This window comes from Cynoglossus semilaevis, chromosome 18 (assembly GCF_000523025.1).
Source record: "Cynoglossus semilaevis isolate Cse_v1.0 chromosome 18, Cse_v1.0, whole genome shotgun sequence".
Taxonomy (NCBI): domain Eukaryota; kingdom Metazoa; phylum Chordata; class Actinopteri; order Pleuronectiformes; family Cynoglossidae; genus Cynoglossus; species Cynoglossus semilaevis.
In genome coordinates this window covers 5,571,986-5,587,001 of record NC_024324.1, presented here as the reverse complement: position 1 = coordinate 5,587,001, position 15,016 = coordinate 5,571,986, and the positions used below count along the sequence as shown (strand labels likewise).

Genomic DNA, 15,016 nt, shown 5'->3' with positions numbered 1-15,016 from the left:
AAAGACGGAAAGTCAGGGGAGGAGGCCGGTTGGCGGATGATTCTGAGAGAGAAAGTGATCAGTGTGTTTCCAAAGCAGGAGCTGAAACACTGAATGCAGGTGTGATTGTAGTGCCAGCCATAAACCAAAGAGACAACTGCTGTTATTAAACTGTCACTGTGGAGGTAAACTCAGGATCACACTCTCTGCGTGCGCGTGTGAGTGTGTGAGAGAGAGAGGCTCAAAGTGAAATAAAAACCCTGTATTTGTGCTGTTTACATCCTCACTGCTGGAACTCTACTCCACCAAACGGACGACTGAGTCACTGCTGAGCAGGAAAATACATTTGAGATTTAAAAAAATAAAACACTTCTTACCTCTTCGTTCTGCCGTCATCATCGTCCTCACCCCCGTCCCTCCAGCCTTCGTCCGTCCTGTGAGACACACAGGGATATTATTTCCGGGGTGTCGAAAATCATGGCTGTCGTCAAATCCTTGCAGAGAAAACTACATTTTGGAGCTCTGACCCAGGAACAAATGAGAATCATGTCTGTTATCGGTCAGATCCAGTCTGTGTTCTGCTGATGTTTGATTCCATTTCCATTCCACGCTGACCTTTCCTGACCTTTCCTCACAGATGCGTAGAGAAGAGCTCAGTTATTACAGTGAAAGGTCAACAGGAATGGATTAGATATATATATATATATACAGTAACAACACGGAGGGGCTTTACAAACACATCTACTTTATATCTTATTGATTACAGCAAGTGCTGCTGTATGACCGTCTGCTTATAATATGGTTAGTCATGCAGTGGTTTCCAAACTGTGGCCCAGGGCCTAAGGGCGGTACATGGACAGGTTTTGTGCAGCTAGGTGACATTTCATTCACTCATTCATTCAGCCATTCTAAGAAACTATTGAACTCACACTCACACACTCCCTCTCCCTCACACACTCTCACACACTCACACACACACTCTGCTAAAACAGCATTTTGTCCATAGTCTTTTTCCATGGTTAAGTTGTGATAAATGGGACTCAGTTGAAGTCAATGAGATAGTGCAATGCTATAATTCAATTCAACACACACACTCACACACACACACACTCACACAAGCATAGACACCAGCCAGTGCAGGGTAATAACTCAACACTTATGCATATACACACACACTCAGAGACACACAGTCACATTTGTGCAGAGAGTCAATGGGAGAGCTGTGTACCATAATTCACTGTAAAGATAAACGCCCAGTGTGCATTATCTGTGGGACGACTGCTGCTGCTAATGCTGCTGCTACTGCTGCTGCTGCTGCTAATGCTACTACTACTGATGCTGAGAAAGAGACCTAGCACAGGAAACAGAGTCAAGGAGTTTCTTTAATGTCCTGACGTCACCACATCAGGACATTAACATTTCATGAGACGGTGCTGTTAATGAAAAGGTGTTCAGACCAGAGAGCTCCGTGAGCCTAATCAGGGAGGGAGAAGACGGAGAGACGGAATGTTCAATCACTGAGAGAGTGTGTACACCCCAACTGTTCCTTGAGAACCGTTTCTTGAAATGTTGCAGGTTTTACGAGGGGAGTTCACTAAAGATGTGAAATTTCAAAAATGTGGGCGGAGCAGAAACTGCTTTTATTTTTATTTTTTTATTATAATCTTACATTGTTCAGGGTTCCAGGTGTAATGTTTCCTCTTTGTCTCATTGTTGTGTTTTTTTTTTTTTTTTAGATTCACCCTGAGGTGAAGGCAGAGCAGCTGCACTTGACATGCAAACATGAGAGAAGTCATATCAATGATATTTATTTTAAATTAAATTAAATTGAATTTACTAAACGTATCAAAAAGTCCATGAAATAAATCTAAAATATATTTATATTGTTATAAAATCAACCAGTGCCATTTGAAAACACTGACTTCACCTCGTCTGAAAAACAGATAATAAAACGAGCTACAGGCCACATTAAACCCATCCAAGTGGCACGAACGGCCCCCATGCCGGAGGTTTGACTCACAGAGTAGTTTTAGATGAGACGTTAGAATCAACATCAGTCTTTATATACAGTACCACCAAAAAAATAAATATTTGGAAATGTTGTTTTGTCTCAGCTCTACAGTGACTCTATGATTATGTAGCAGGCCAGAAATGTACCATTAATTGCGTGGTTATTCATAGGTGGATTAATAAGACGGAGTTTCTTTGTTGGGAACCACCAGTGTGACTGACAGCTGTTCACCTCCTCTGTTCAGTTCAGCTCAATCGTAGACTCACAGTTCACAATGGAGAGCTCTCCATTTTCCAGATCGAGTTACTGCTGACACCTCAGTTCACATCAGCAGCTACAGCTACATGTCAGGAGGAGTTTAAGGCGGAGGTTTGAAGCTAAAATTGTCACTTGAAGAACAGTGATCCGTGATCCTGACTGCCGGTCACACAGGTCTGACCTCATCTCATCTCTACTTAACTCATTATTATCATGTTGACTTTGGCAGCCCTGTATAGCACACACACATACATGATCGTCATTATCAAACAAATCTAAGCCACGTTGATGGACATGTTACAAAACTGAGCCAGGAGTTACAGAACAATCTGGATGTATCTGGGTCACACAGTCTGCTGATCCACTCCCAGCTCTGGAAACTACGGCTCTGATCAGTAAGTACTTTGAATTTGGGTCAAAAAGTCAGAGAAAATACAAGTATTAGTGTGAGTGACCCTGTATGATGTCCAGAGGAGTGACAGAAAGGTCAAAAGGTGCTTCGTGGTTGTCTCCTCCTGACATGCAGTGACCAATCATATTCAGCTGCTGGACCTCAGAGTGTTTGTGTGTTTTTATTTCCTCCGTTTCTCCTAACTACTTCTACTGTGATGAGTTTCTGCTCAGTTTCTCCTCTACCTCCAACAGGAGCAGCAGCAGCTGCTGCAGCTCCCGTCTCTGACCCGGCGTATGTACGCACCAGTAATGGCGTTAGGGTATAGGTTTACACAGGTGAGCGTGTGATTGATGACCGAGTGGAAATGAGGTGTGTGAAGTTGGGATTGTTTGTGTAATTCATGGACTAACCTTTTTATTGCAGGTGACCAGCAGAATTTCCCTGCAGAGGTGATAAAGTTGATCCTCCTAGAAGACATAAAGTAACAGCGTGGGTTAATGAGGGGAGGACGATGCGGAGACGCACACACAGAGGAGCGTTATTAATGCTTTCTGTTTATGAAGCCTCGGTCAGGGCGGTGCACGCCGCCCCGGACTACACCTCTGAACATGAGGAATCTGGTATCACGCTCCGTAGGAGAGGGAAAGTTACATCTTTTCCAGAGCTGCGGGGCGAAGCGGCATGACCTCATTTGTTTTTTGCAGACCCAGAGGAAGAGAGGGGTTTTTCATTTCATTTAATGCTTGTTTTCACCTACGGCAGGTCAGCTAAACTCCCTGTTTTCCTGGAGGAAAGTGATACAAACTGTAGCTGCCACAAACACAGCAGCAGGGAGACGACGAGGGGGGAGAGAAACCCCCCCCCCCCGTCCAATACATCAGCACAGACTGTGGATGTGTGTGAGTGTAACTGAGATCAGCTGACATTGGCTGTGTGCAGGTTGAACACTCACTCCATTTAACATGATCTACACTCATTTTATTATTTTTTATTTTTGTTGTTCAGACATCACCTTCACAGATGTATTTATACTGCTGTGTCAGTTACTGTGTCAGTTACTGTGTCAGTTACTGTGTCAGTTACTGTTGTCAGCTGACCTGTACTGTATTTATTTACATTATTAGTCAAATAGTATCTTCAAACGAGTACAGATTAAATGTATTTTTCAGTGGAAAAAAAGGCATAAAAATGCTTCATGAAAGATAGAAACCAAATACATAAAATTCAAAAAAGTTAAGTAAGAATAAGTGTTAGGTTGGATACATTTACTAAACTAAAGTCCATGAAAATATCCAAAATAAATCTAAAATATATTTGTATTGTTGTAATATCAACCAGTGCCATTTGAAAACACTGACTTCCCCTCGTCTGAAAAACAGATAATAAAACGAGCTACAGGCCACATTAAACCCATCCAAGTGGCACGAACGGCCCCCATGCCGGAGGTTTGACTCACAGAGTAGTTTTAGATGAGACGTTAGAATCAACATCAGTCTTTATATACAGTACCACCAAAAAAATAAATATTTGGAAATGTTGTTTTGTCTCAGCTCTACAGTGACTCTATGATTATGTAGCAGGACAGAAATGTACCATTTTATATATATTCAATTTATTAAAATAATAATAATCAGAAGAAGAAGAAGAAGAACGTTTCTCTTGTCCATTTCAGTTCTCAGCAGAACAATCACAGGAGAGTAGGAAGATTTGTTTTTTATAAATGTATCGTGGGACAGAAGAAGGTTTCTTAAGTTGATTCTTCTTGTTGTTTTTTTTTTGTCTCCCTCAGGCTTCTCCCTGCCTCCCCTCCCTCCCTCCCTTCTCTCTGTTTCCCTCACCTGGTCTCTCACACAGATGGGCTATTTTAATGAAATCAACCTTGCCTGGTCCCATCTGTGTGAGGAATGAATTTGACTGTTTTTCTTAAATGAGGGAATTCACAATGAGACAGAGTGGAACACAGGGAACCCCAGAGTTCTTCTTCTTCTTCTTCTTCTTCTTCTTCTTTAGAATTCTAATGCTCATAATAGATTGACTGTCGGTTTTAAAAACTACATTTTTTGTTAGCCCTCCTTTCATATAACTTCTAGCTGCTATGATTTTACTTAGTTATGCTTTAGCTAAGACGAGCTGTTTAATATTAAACCTTTAAAGCTGTGTTTTCAGATGTGACAGAACCGTCATGACAGGATATTTCATTTGGACCATTTTAGAGATTCTGTTGTTTGATTTAGGTTAATTAAAAAAAAACCAGTGTAACATTGATTTAGAGGGGGCAGTCATTAGCATTTGAAACAAAAAAAATCAAAACTGACTTCTAATATTACAGGTCAGACATTAAAAAGTTATATCTATTATTCAAACAAAAAATTTTTTCATATCAAATAATATGATGCTATTTCTTACATTTTATTTGTCTTTGTCTTTTAAACCACTCCATTAGAGGAGCAGCGTTGGTGAGTCACTTCCTCCAGGTTGTTGATGTGTTTTGTTGTTCTGTGTAAACTCTTGTTGTGTGTGCGTCACGGTCCAGGATTTATCAGTTCAGAAATAAAACAACAATTTCTTCCGTTTTTATGTCATTGCTGCAATATTTCTGCTTCATGAGTTAAAAAAATTGAACATGTTTTGTTCCTGTGCTGTACAAAAAAGAAAACATCTTTTTCATGACATGTTTTAACGGCTGAGGACCGACTTTAATTATTTCATTTCTCTCTCTCTCTCTCTCTCTCCGTGTCTCTCTTTACAGAAATAAACAGTCAGGACGGCCACATATTTAAAAAAAAAAAATGGTACAAATGAAACAGCCTGAGGACCTGGTCTGCCCAAGAACCTGTCATTACGGCTGTGTGTTACACATCTGAAAACAGGGCTTCAAAGGTTCCTTTATATCTGCTCCAAGTTGTAGGAGTTTCACAAACGAGGCTATCAATCAGAAAAGGTCAGCCACCCAAAATGTTGACTTTCCTGAGACGTCAGCTTTTCCTCCATCAGCAACATGATGAGGTGTGTGTGTGTGTGTGCGTTTTCAAAGGAGCGCCTGCATGCATGTTTGTGTGTACACACACACACACACGTTTGTGTCAAAGTTAACCCTCCACATGTTGCTGAGAACGCACATACACGTGAAGAGTGTGTGTGTGTGTGTGTGTTTTCTTAGGTGTGTTTCCAGGAAGGGAGCTGTCAGACGTGATGACTGACGTCACTTCAACACACACACACACACACATAACCACACATGCTACCGTACACACACACACACACACCCCGACACCGGTTGGCAGGTTAAAGCAGTTACTGTGAAAACAGAGAAGTCTTTCAGTTAAACTGCACCTGCCTTTGAAACAGCTTAGCAAGCAATTATGGGGGGAGGATGGGGGAGGACGGGGTGGAGGGTCGGGGGGGTGACACAGGAACAAGGCTAAAGTCAACAGTCAGACAGACTGTTGAGAAGAAAGCAGAACGGTCACTGATATGACCGTCAGGAGGAAAACAGACGAGAGGAGAGAGAGGATGTGATTGGACGCCATCTTTAATTGGACAAATGTGTGTGTGTGTGTGTGTGTTTATATGCATTAGTTTGTAACATCATGATTGTGACATTACGTCGTGACTTAAATGTTAATTTCTGCGCCCGTCCATTTTCTATTTTCTATTGTCTATGGGTGAGAAGGGGAGCTGCAGGGGGCGCTGTCATCACCATTTACGGCTGGGTCTTTGCTGCTGAGGTGAGACTGGGGGGGAAGGTTGACCTCCTCACCCCCATCTCCCTGCTGGGATCCAACACTCTTATTTGATTGGTCTGAGGAGAGACATCTTTATATTTATAAATTCTTATATTTTCATATACGATTTATTTTAAATCATATAATTTTAATTGAATATTTATCCAACTATCATTAATAATAATAATAATATGAATTATTATTAATATTTTTGGTTTTTTATTTGAATCTCATTTTCCCAAACGTGGATGTATTTTGCTAACCTGGCCAATAACTCCGATCAACCTGAACCTTCATACATTCACTAAAGATAATTTGGTTACATAAATACATGTGTGTTTATCCCATTGGTTTCATGGTGAGAATCACAAACAGATGTGTTTGTGTGTGTGGTACAGCAGGCTCGGACCTCTGTTGCATTATGGGAGGTTTTACAGAAGCAGACAATGGCAAACACAGGCAGACCCAACAGAAGGTGACGACCTTTAGCATCTCTGCGGCTAACATTGAACTGTTTCTGAGGCTAAGGTTTAGTCCAGTGTTTGTTCAACTACTGTTATTCAGGCTTTAATGTTTCATCAAACTCCTGACTGAACAGGTGGCGTTCAGAGAACTAATGACGTCTTTGACTTTTTACACACGGCAGATCCATGTATGACAGATGTTAAGGTGGACGTTAGCAGAACATTAGCACTGGTGTTGATGCAGGTAAACACTGATCTTTCAAGGTTAATTTTGGACTTTTGGTCATCAGTGGTTGTTGTTTATTTCTTTTTAAGAATTAAAAATTAAACTAACACTCTCTGACTCTTCCTTTTCACATTTCCTTTAATTCAATATATTCTGCAGTTATTAAAGTCTATTTGAGAACGATGAGGATGATGAGGGGGTGAGGGTGCAGTAATTAAAGTCTATTTGAGGATGATGAGGATGATGAGAGGGTGAGAGGGTGAGAGACTGAGGGGGTGAGGGGGTGAGAGTGGCCAGTAGCTTCTCATGCTTTTATAATTCAAAATAAAAAGGTTTCACATGGTAGGGCGTAGGAGCTGCTGTATATTACTCTGCCCTTCAGCTGTGTAATGAACATATGGCGCCCTGGTGGCACAGCTGGGTAATGAAAAATGGCCGAGTTGCACGAAAACCAAGCCAAACATTCCTGACGGAGAGCCTGGACCGTCAATAAACAGCTGGTGGCTGCTGTGGACTCACATTCTGAGATTTCCTTGACATGTGATGACCCCGTGACCTCATGTTCACGCAGTCTCACACACTTCACTCTGTCTCTCTGTGTGTGTGTGTGTGTGTCATTTAGCTACCCACAGGTCAGCTTTTTCAGTGGTCCGCCCCAGTTCAAATTACAGGCAGGAAATGTAGACATGACTGATAACCAGCTACAAACTCGGTGCTCCTGGAGAGGGCGAAACACACAGGGGTGTGTGTGGAGAATAGAGCCCCATTAATTATGTTTTGCTACAACCTATGTCTGGTTTGGAGGGTGGTGGGATTGTTGGGGGCTAAGCAGGATAACATGAATCATTACTACAACATGAATCACTGCTCCAGTCGGCCATTACTGCTACTTCAGGGTCTGGACCTTTAAAAGCTGAATAAGAGGAAATGGATTTGAGCCTCTCCGTGGGGGGCTAATCGCCAACGTTTCTGTTTTCTCTGCGGTTTATCTAAGTGGCTGGGTTTTTTTTAAATACAGAAAAAAACCCAGAAAAGTTGTGTCTGCAACTTTAGATGCAGGGTTTTAGGGATTAAACACACAAAAACATAGAAGAAGCTATTTGTAGGATTAGAGCGTGTCGCCGTGGTCGAAACACTGAGGTGTTGGGTTCGACTGCAGCGGCTAATCCTCTTAGCTCTGTATGTTATTGTAATGCCTGATGTGGTTCTCTTCATGTGGTCATTTCATTCACTGCTGAAAAGTCAAGGGAGCCGACACGGTAAAAGTCCACACATCTGGTCTTTCTGGTGATAAAATGTATTTTCAAATCACTGCTGATCGACGGATGTCAGAGGTCAAACGAACAAACAATCCTTCAAATCGTTTTACATTTTGGCTCATCGCCAGTGTTTTGGTTATGTTAAACCTACAGATTCATTGGTCTCTCTTCTGATTTAATTAACTGTTAGTCATTCTTTGTCTATTTTTCTTTTGGTGTTTTTTCAAGGCTAAAAAAGTTATCGTGACACACTCTTCAAAAACCTCGTAATTTGATCAGCTGAGTAAAAACAAACAACCTGACTGTAGCTGGAAGTGTTCGACTGTAACATCACACATGTGTCTCTGTATCTTCTAGCATTCATTCATTCATTCCTTCATGTTATCGTGTCTCTGTATCTTCTGCCTGAGTAGCATTGATTCATTCATTCATTCATTCATTCCTTCATGTTATTGTCATTCTCCAGTGTGTATTTGAAGCACCTATAAAAACTGTGGGAAAGCCAGCGCTGCAGGTTTAGCTGTAACCATCGTCACCTCGCTCTACTGTAAAATGATCTGCTCACTTTGCAGTCGTTCACAATCTGGTGTCAATCAAAGAAAATCAGTGTAATCATCCACACCTGCTCCACTCCTACCTGTGTGTGCCAGTGCTGCTGCTGCTGCGTCGCCCACAATTATCCATGTCATCTGTCAAGACGGGACGATGTCACCGGAGAGACAGCTGCAACACAAGAGGGAATAACCACGGTTATTCCTGGTGTTATTCCTGGTGTTATTCCAGCTGTTACAGACACAAAGGTTTGATTTTTTTATATATATATATTTGGTGATTTTACCACCTGACGAACAAACACTGTCTTTACTACGACGTCTTTGTTACAAATCTCTCTGTAAAACAAAGCTGTGCTAAAAGAGAACTTTATATAATCTGGAGGAACTAAATATTTCGGTGGGAAGGAGAACGACAAGTCACTTAAATCCTCCTGAGGTTAAACACCAGCAACAGGACTACAAACATGGAGGAACTGAACCTGGTTTTCAGTCCAGATCATGAACGCTGAATCTCACCTTAATTAATATAATCGTTTCATTATTTCTCCATCAACCATCAACAATGCTTTTCCATGCATATTATCTTAAGACCCAGTTATCTACGAATGAAGAGAACACACACACTCACACACACACACACTCACTCAGCTCAGTGTTTATATGCCCTCATCCACCAGTCAGTCTGAGAGGAATTTGCTCCGTAATCTGACTGTGGAATTGAACCAAGGCATCAGAGCGGGATTAGGTTCTGGGATGTTTAGGAACGCTCAATTAGCGTTACGACCGCAACACATGTGAGAGGAGCAGAGGAGGAGGAGGAGTGGAGGTGAAGAAAGGAGCAAATAAAAGGAGGACGTCTTAATCAAGGAGACTCTCCTGGAGTAAAGAGTCCGTCCTGACCTCTGACCCTGGAGAGAGCGTCAGTAGGTCAGTGCCTGGACACAGACGGAGAGATTAAAGATAAAAAAAAGTCTGAAACGACAGAGAAGAAATCTGAAGAGAGCGGGGAGGAAGACGAGGACGAGCGGAGTTAAACAGTCATCAAACTTCAAAGCCTCCTTTTATCCCGATCTGTTTGGAATTTCAAGTCGGCTCCTCCAAAACAAAAGATGAAACGATAATCCGATAATCGTTACAACGTTTCACAGAGGGAACGTATTTCTCAATATATTTGTGTGTTTATCCGATGGCTGCGGAGAAATGCGCTTAAAGCACGATAAAATGTTTAATTCAGGTTTAAGTAGATTTGGGTTTGTTACTTTTGTTTGTTAAACTGGGCTTTTTTCTGGTGGCCGTGTGCGTCAGCACGCCCGTCCTTTTCTCTCTGTGTGTGTGTGTGTGTTAATGGAATAAAGAGCTACTGTCAGCATGTGTGTTTGTGTATTCTAACCTGACCACAGCTAGTCTTCACTTTTTGTTCAATCTGAATCTCATTAGTCTTCATCCACTTGGGGTGAAACACGTTGTTTTTATAATTCCTATCACAAGTGGACACCGTCTGTCTCCACCGTCTCCGTCTCACTGGTCTGTCCCCGTCAGACTGAAGACCACTGATAACTCTGTTATTAACTGTGTATTAGCTCCAAATGATCCTACCTCTGACATCACCCTCCCTGAAACCCTGCACTGATCAAAGACATGGTTCCTCTGAAGCTGAGGACACTGACGCTGCAGGATCTCACACTGAATCTCACCCTGGGTTCACAGACCGTCAACAGTCACACAGACACCCACCTGTGTCAGTGTGTGAGGGGGACAGACCTGTCCTCCTCACAGGGAGAAAAACTGTTTGAATTTACCTTTAAACAAGTGATGTGATTACTGAGCCAACAGGTACGTTTGTTTCCCCCTGTTGGCCCTGCAAGAAATTGCGTGACAGTCTAACGGCTTCACTTGGTTTGACAAACTGATACTTGATACAGAATAAATATAAAAGATGTTTTTTTATTCATGTTCTGATCCTTAATTATCAAACAAAAAGGATGTTTGTGTAAATAACTGTTAAGTAGAACCAGGAGGGAGTATCCTCTGTAGTAGTATTCCTCTCTGTAGTATTATTCGTCTCTGTAGTAGTATTCGTCTCGAAAGGGATGTTTGTGTAAATCACTGTTAACTAGAACCAGGAGGGAGTATTCTCTGCAGTAGTATTCTGCTCTGTAGTAGTATTCTGCTCTGCAGTAGTATTCGTCTCTGCAGTAGTATTCGTCTCTGCAGTAGTATTCGTCTCTGCAGTAGTATTCGTCTCTGTAGACGGAGGCCAAACTCAGGTGTCGACTGCTGTCAGTGATGTTTCAGTCTCAGATCGTTGGCTGTCCAGGTGATCTTTATTCCAGATTCAAACTGTCAGACGCTGGGACAGAACACGACCAGTCACTGAGGACAAACACTGGAAACTATAAAGGCAACAGCTAACACCACTGGAGTCTGGAAGGACGTCAGTAAAACAACATGTTGAGGCCATTAAACAACAGAACACCAAAAACAAACAGCACCTCGCTGTCCTTCATTAAAGGTGATAATCACAGTCTTAATGTTATTAATAGATCAAAATAAAAGTGGGTCACTAACGGTGATAAACCTGCAAAGAGTTATTACTCGGCCCCGCAGTTCCCCTCGGCTCCACCGAGCTTTACAACACGTCCGGGGGCAATGTTTGCCTTTTTACGGCCCACAAGTTTACCGACTTCCTCTCAGTGCTTTCATCAACTGTGTTTCCTGCCACAACAGGCAAAACAATCATCAAACAAGCTCTGATAAAACCACTGTCATTTTTTACTGGCTTCAAAAGGCAGGCTGCGTTTTTTTCCCTGTTTTTTTGTTTTGTTTTTTTCACAAACCAAAGAATCCACTGACGTCTTTCTTTTGTCTGCAGCTCCTCTGGAATCACACTAATGTCTTGGCCTTTGACACGAGGACGCCACAGCATTAACTCTGAACCTCAGTCATTTGAAAAGAACTCTTTTTTCTGTGTGAAAAATATAAAGTGTCACCACTGGAATCACATGATTCCTGATGCTGTCTGACTTTGACACATGTTTGAATCTACTGTGACCAAATTAGTTGATGTCAAATTAGAATTTATTGCATTGATGTAACTTTTTTTATTATTATTTTTCTGCAACTTGGGGGGTAGTAAATACTCACAGTCATCAATGAGAAATACTTTTCTGCAACTTGGGGGGGATTAAAGAATGAACTTCATTTAGTTTTTAGGTAAATACTCACAGTCATCAATGATAAATGTCAAACTAACCAAAGAATGGATGCATTACTCCAAAATGTATCCTCCAAAGTTTACCCTGTCCTTAAAGCTAACAGAAAGGTTAGTTAAATAGTTAATATTTATTAAGGAACTAGGTTTTGAAAAAAAAAATATTAAAAATATATCCAAAAGTAAAAGTCAATAAATTCAATTATTATATGAATATAATTATATTAAATAATTCTTGGGAAATTTTTCACACACAAAAAAGCGTTTCCTTCCACTTTGTTCCAGTGAATCCAGACTCCCTGACTTTGGTGACAGAGTGTTCAGCGTTAACCACGGGTGAAACTCCACTCCATGTTTTTGTACATTTGTAAAATCCATACTACTCTGATGATAGAATCCAACTCCCACTGCCGTCACACAGCACAGTTGCTTATTGAATTGTTGTCTGGGAGTGTGTTGCCCACACACACTTCTGATCCATCCAGCTCTGTGTGAACTCACATCTTTCTCCAATTTCTTCCGCTCCTCTGTGCCAAGGCACCTGATTAAATACTGGGACGTGAAGACACTGCACAGCAGCTAGGAACGCTGTTACCATGGAGGGCACGCAGACAATTTAGACGTGTGTATTCTCATCACTTAGCAGGCCAGTTCATCAGTGGGCCAATCTCCCAAAATCCCAGTGTGTTTTTTTTGTAACAACTGTTAAATTAGTCTGGAGCTTTGAGCGCTGGCTTGAAAATAAACCGGTCTTTGCAGCTGGCTGCTCCGCACCACAGCTCATGTGTCCTCATTTACATGGAAATATCAATATCCCAAGGCCATGTAATCTCACACCGAGTGGACAGGAGCGGCGTTTCCAACCCACAGGTTAATCACATGTTGGTGAGGCAGAGTGGTGCCAAAGAGGGGAGAGGTGAGACGGAGGGGGGAGAAAGGAGGAAAATCCCCGTCAACTTCAGTGATGACCTGTAGGTCGTCCAGCAGTGACCACACTGATAAGAACACACAGGACCACCGGGGGTGACACGTGGGCTTCACAGGTGGGTGTGTGTTCGTGTCCATGTTACCAACAGACACTTGAACGCACCGTTAAGCTGAGCTACAGGACGACCCGTCGGATCGTGGAAATCTGTTTCTTTTCACTTGTCATTCGTCTTCATTATGACCAGAGGTCGTGGGTAACATTTCAGTCCGCCAGCCACGGCTTTGTAACACCTGCTGTTGTGTCTCTGCAACATCATAGTTTCTACAATGATTACCTACTGAACAGTGGTTGTCAAGCTACGGCCTGTGTCCAACTGGTGGTACAGGTGAGTACAGTGGTGAACAGTGTTTCTTTGGTTTTCACGTTTTAATATTTGTTTTTTTTTTTACTACTGTTTTAAGTATTTTTCTTCCTAGTCCTGTGTACTGAATGTCATACTGCTGGTACTTCAAGAGCAGAATATTTGAAGCGCTGGTTCACGGTTTAAAAAGTTGATGAACCAGAGGGAGCTGAGATCTGACATGAGCAGATGTTCATCACAGCAGGGTGTGTTGTTTTTCCCTTCAATTTTTTAAACTGTTTCCCGTCCATTCTGTGACCTGTAACTGTTAAAGGATAAATGTACGACTAGTACACAGGAGTACACATGTAGGAGTGAGTAAGGTGTTTTATCCATCCTCTGGTTTTGGTCAAATTAATATTGTATGTTTTTATAAATCAAATTTTAAAAAACTCCCGGCTCCTCCAGCAGCAGGTACATGAAGAGATCAATAGTGGGAGCTGAGGAGCTGCTGTCGCCTCCCTGACTCTGACTACAGTCCTGCCAATCCACAAAGTCCATGCATACAAATACACACACACACACACACACACACACAGTGCTGCTGCTTTAAATTGGCCCCAGAGACAGAGCATCTCTGTCGTCCCCCTCTCCCCTCTGTATATTTCTGTTTATATTCAGCTCCATCTTTGAAGTGGTCATAACATGGCGTGTTATTTTTGATGCTCTAATGAATAGACTGTTTTCAAAGTGACGCACTGGAAAATGGAAACTCTGATTCCCCTCCCTTGTCTTCTCCTTCTTTAAACCAACCAAAGTTATTCTCCTCATCACCACCATCACTATTTCTCCGTTCCACCCACCCAGCCTGCCTGTCTGTCTGTCTGCCTGCCTGTCTGTCTTCCTGTCTGTCTGCCTGTCTGTCTGCCTGTCTGTCTGTTTGTTTGTGGATACTGTATATTTTTCCTCGGCTCCTCTCTCTCTCTCTCTCTCCTCTCTGTTCTCCTTCCCTCCCGTTCTCCTTCCCTCCCGTTAATCACATCCCTTGGTATCTTGTTTGTTTTTACATCCCACCTGTCTGCTGTGTCTGTTTGTTTTCCTCCAGTCCTGACAACTGGCGCTCCACTTCTTATATTTGTGAATTTGTTTGTGTGAGTTTTCTTTAAAAAAAAAAGAAAATGTGTTGCTGCATTGGAGAGAGAGAGAGAGTGTGTGTGTGTGTGTGTGTGCAGGACGTCATGTTGTGTGCGTGGCCACAGCTGCTCCTCTGCTGAGGCTCCTAATGATCAGAAATCTGTGACCAAAGACGGAGAGAAAAGAAATAGAGAGAGAGATGTAGAACAGAGGGACCGACGTTCTCCTGTTTTTTTGGCTTTAATCTTGTGTCTTGGAAGTATTGGTATGTACTGTATGTTTGACAGCCGGTTCTGTAAATGTTGGATATGGTTTTTGTAAAGATAAGACAAAAGAAGCAGCATTTTAGACTGAACCACAGCTGTCAAAGAAAAGTCTCAGAGGACGAGACGGAGTTTTAGGAAAAACGTGAAATCACAACTGAACTCTGATGTATTTACTGAGTGATCAGTGACTGGGACTTTAGCTGAACCTGAGCCTGGGAACATGGAGCTGTGGCTGGGTTACATCATATCATATCATATCATATCATA

General features: G+C 42.1%; 1 protein-coding gene across 1 annotated transcript in view; it reads right to left on the bottom strand.

Moving 5' to 3' along the window:
* Positions 1–15,016, bottom strand: part of trps1 (trichorhinophalangeal syndrome I) — a 201,081-nt gene that overhangs the window by 151,293 nt on the left and 34,772 nt on the right. The window contains exons 7-9 of the mRNA XM_025064881.1: positions 8,954–9,039; positions 3,053–3,109; positions 357–413 (exon numbers count right to left, since the gene is read on the bottom strand). The gene's annotated coding sequence lies outside the window, so the exon portion shown is untranslated. The remainder of the gene's footprint in view (positions 1–356; positions 414–3,052; positions 3,110–8,953; positions 9,040–15,016) is intronic.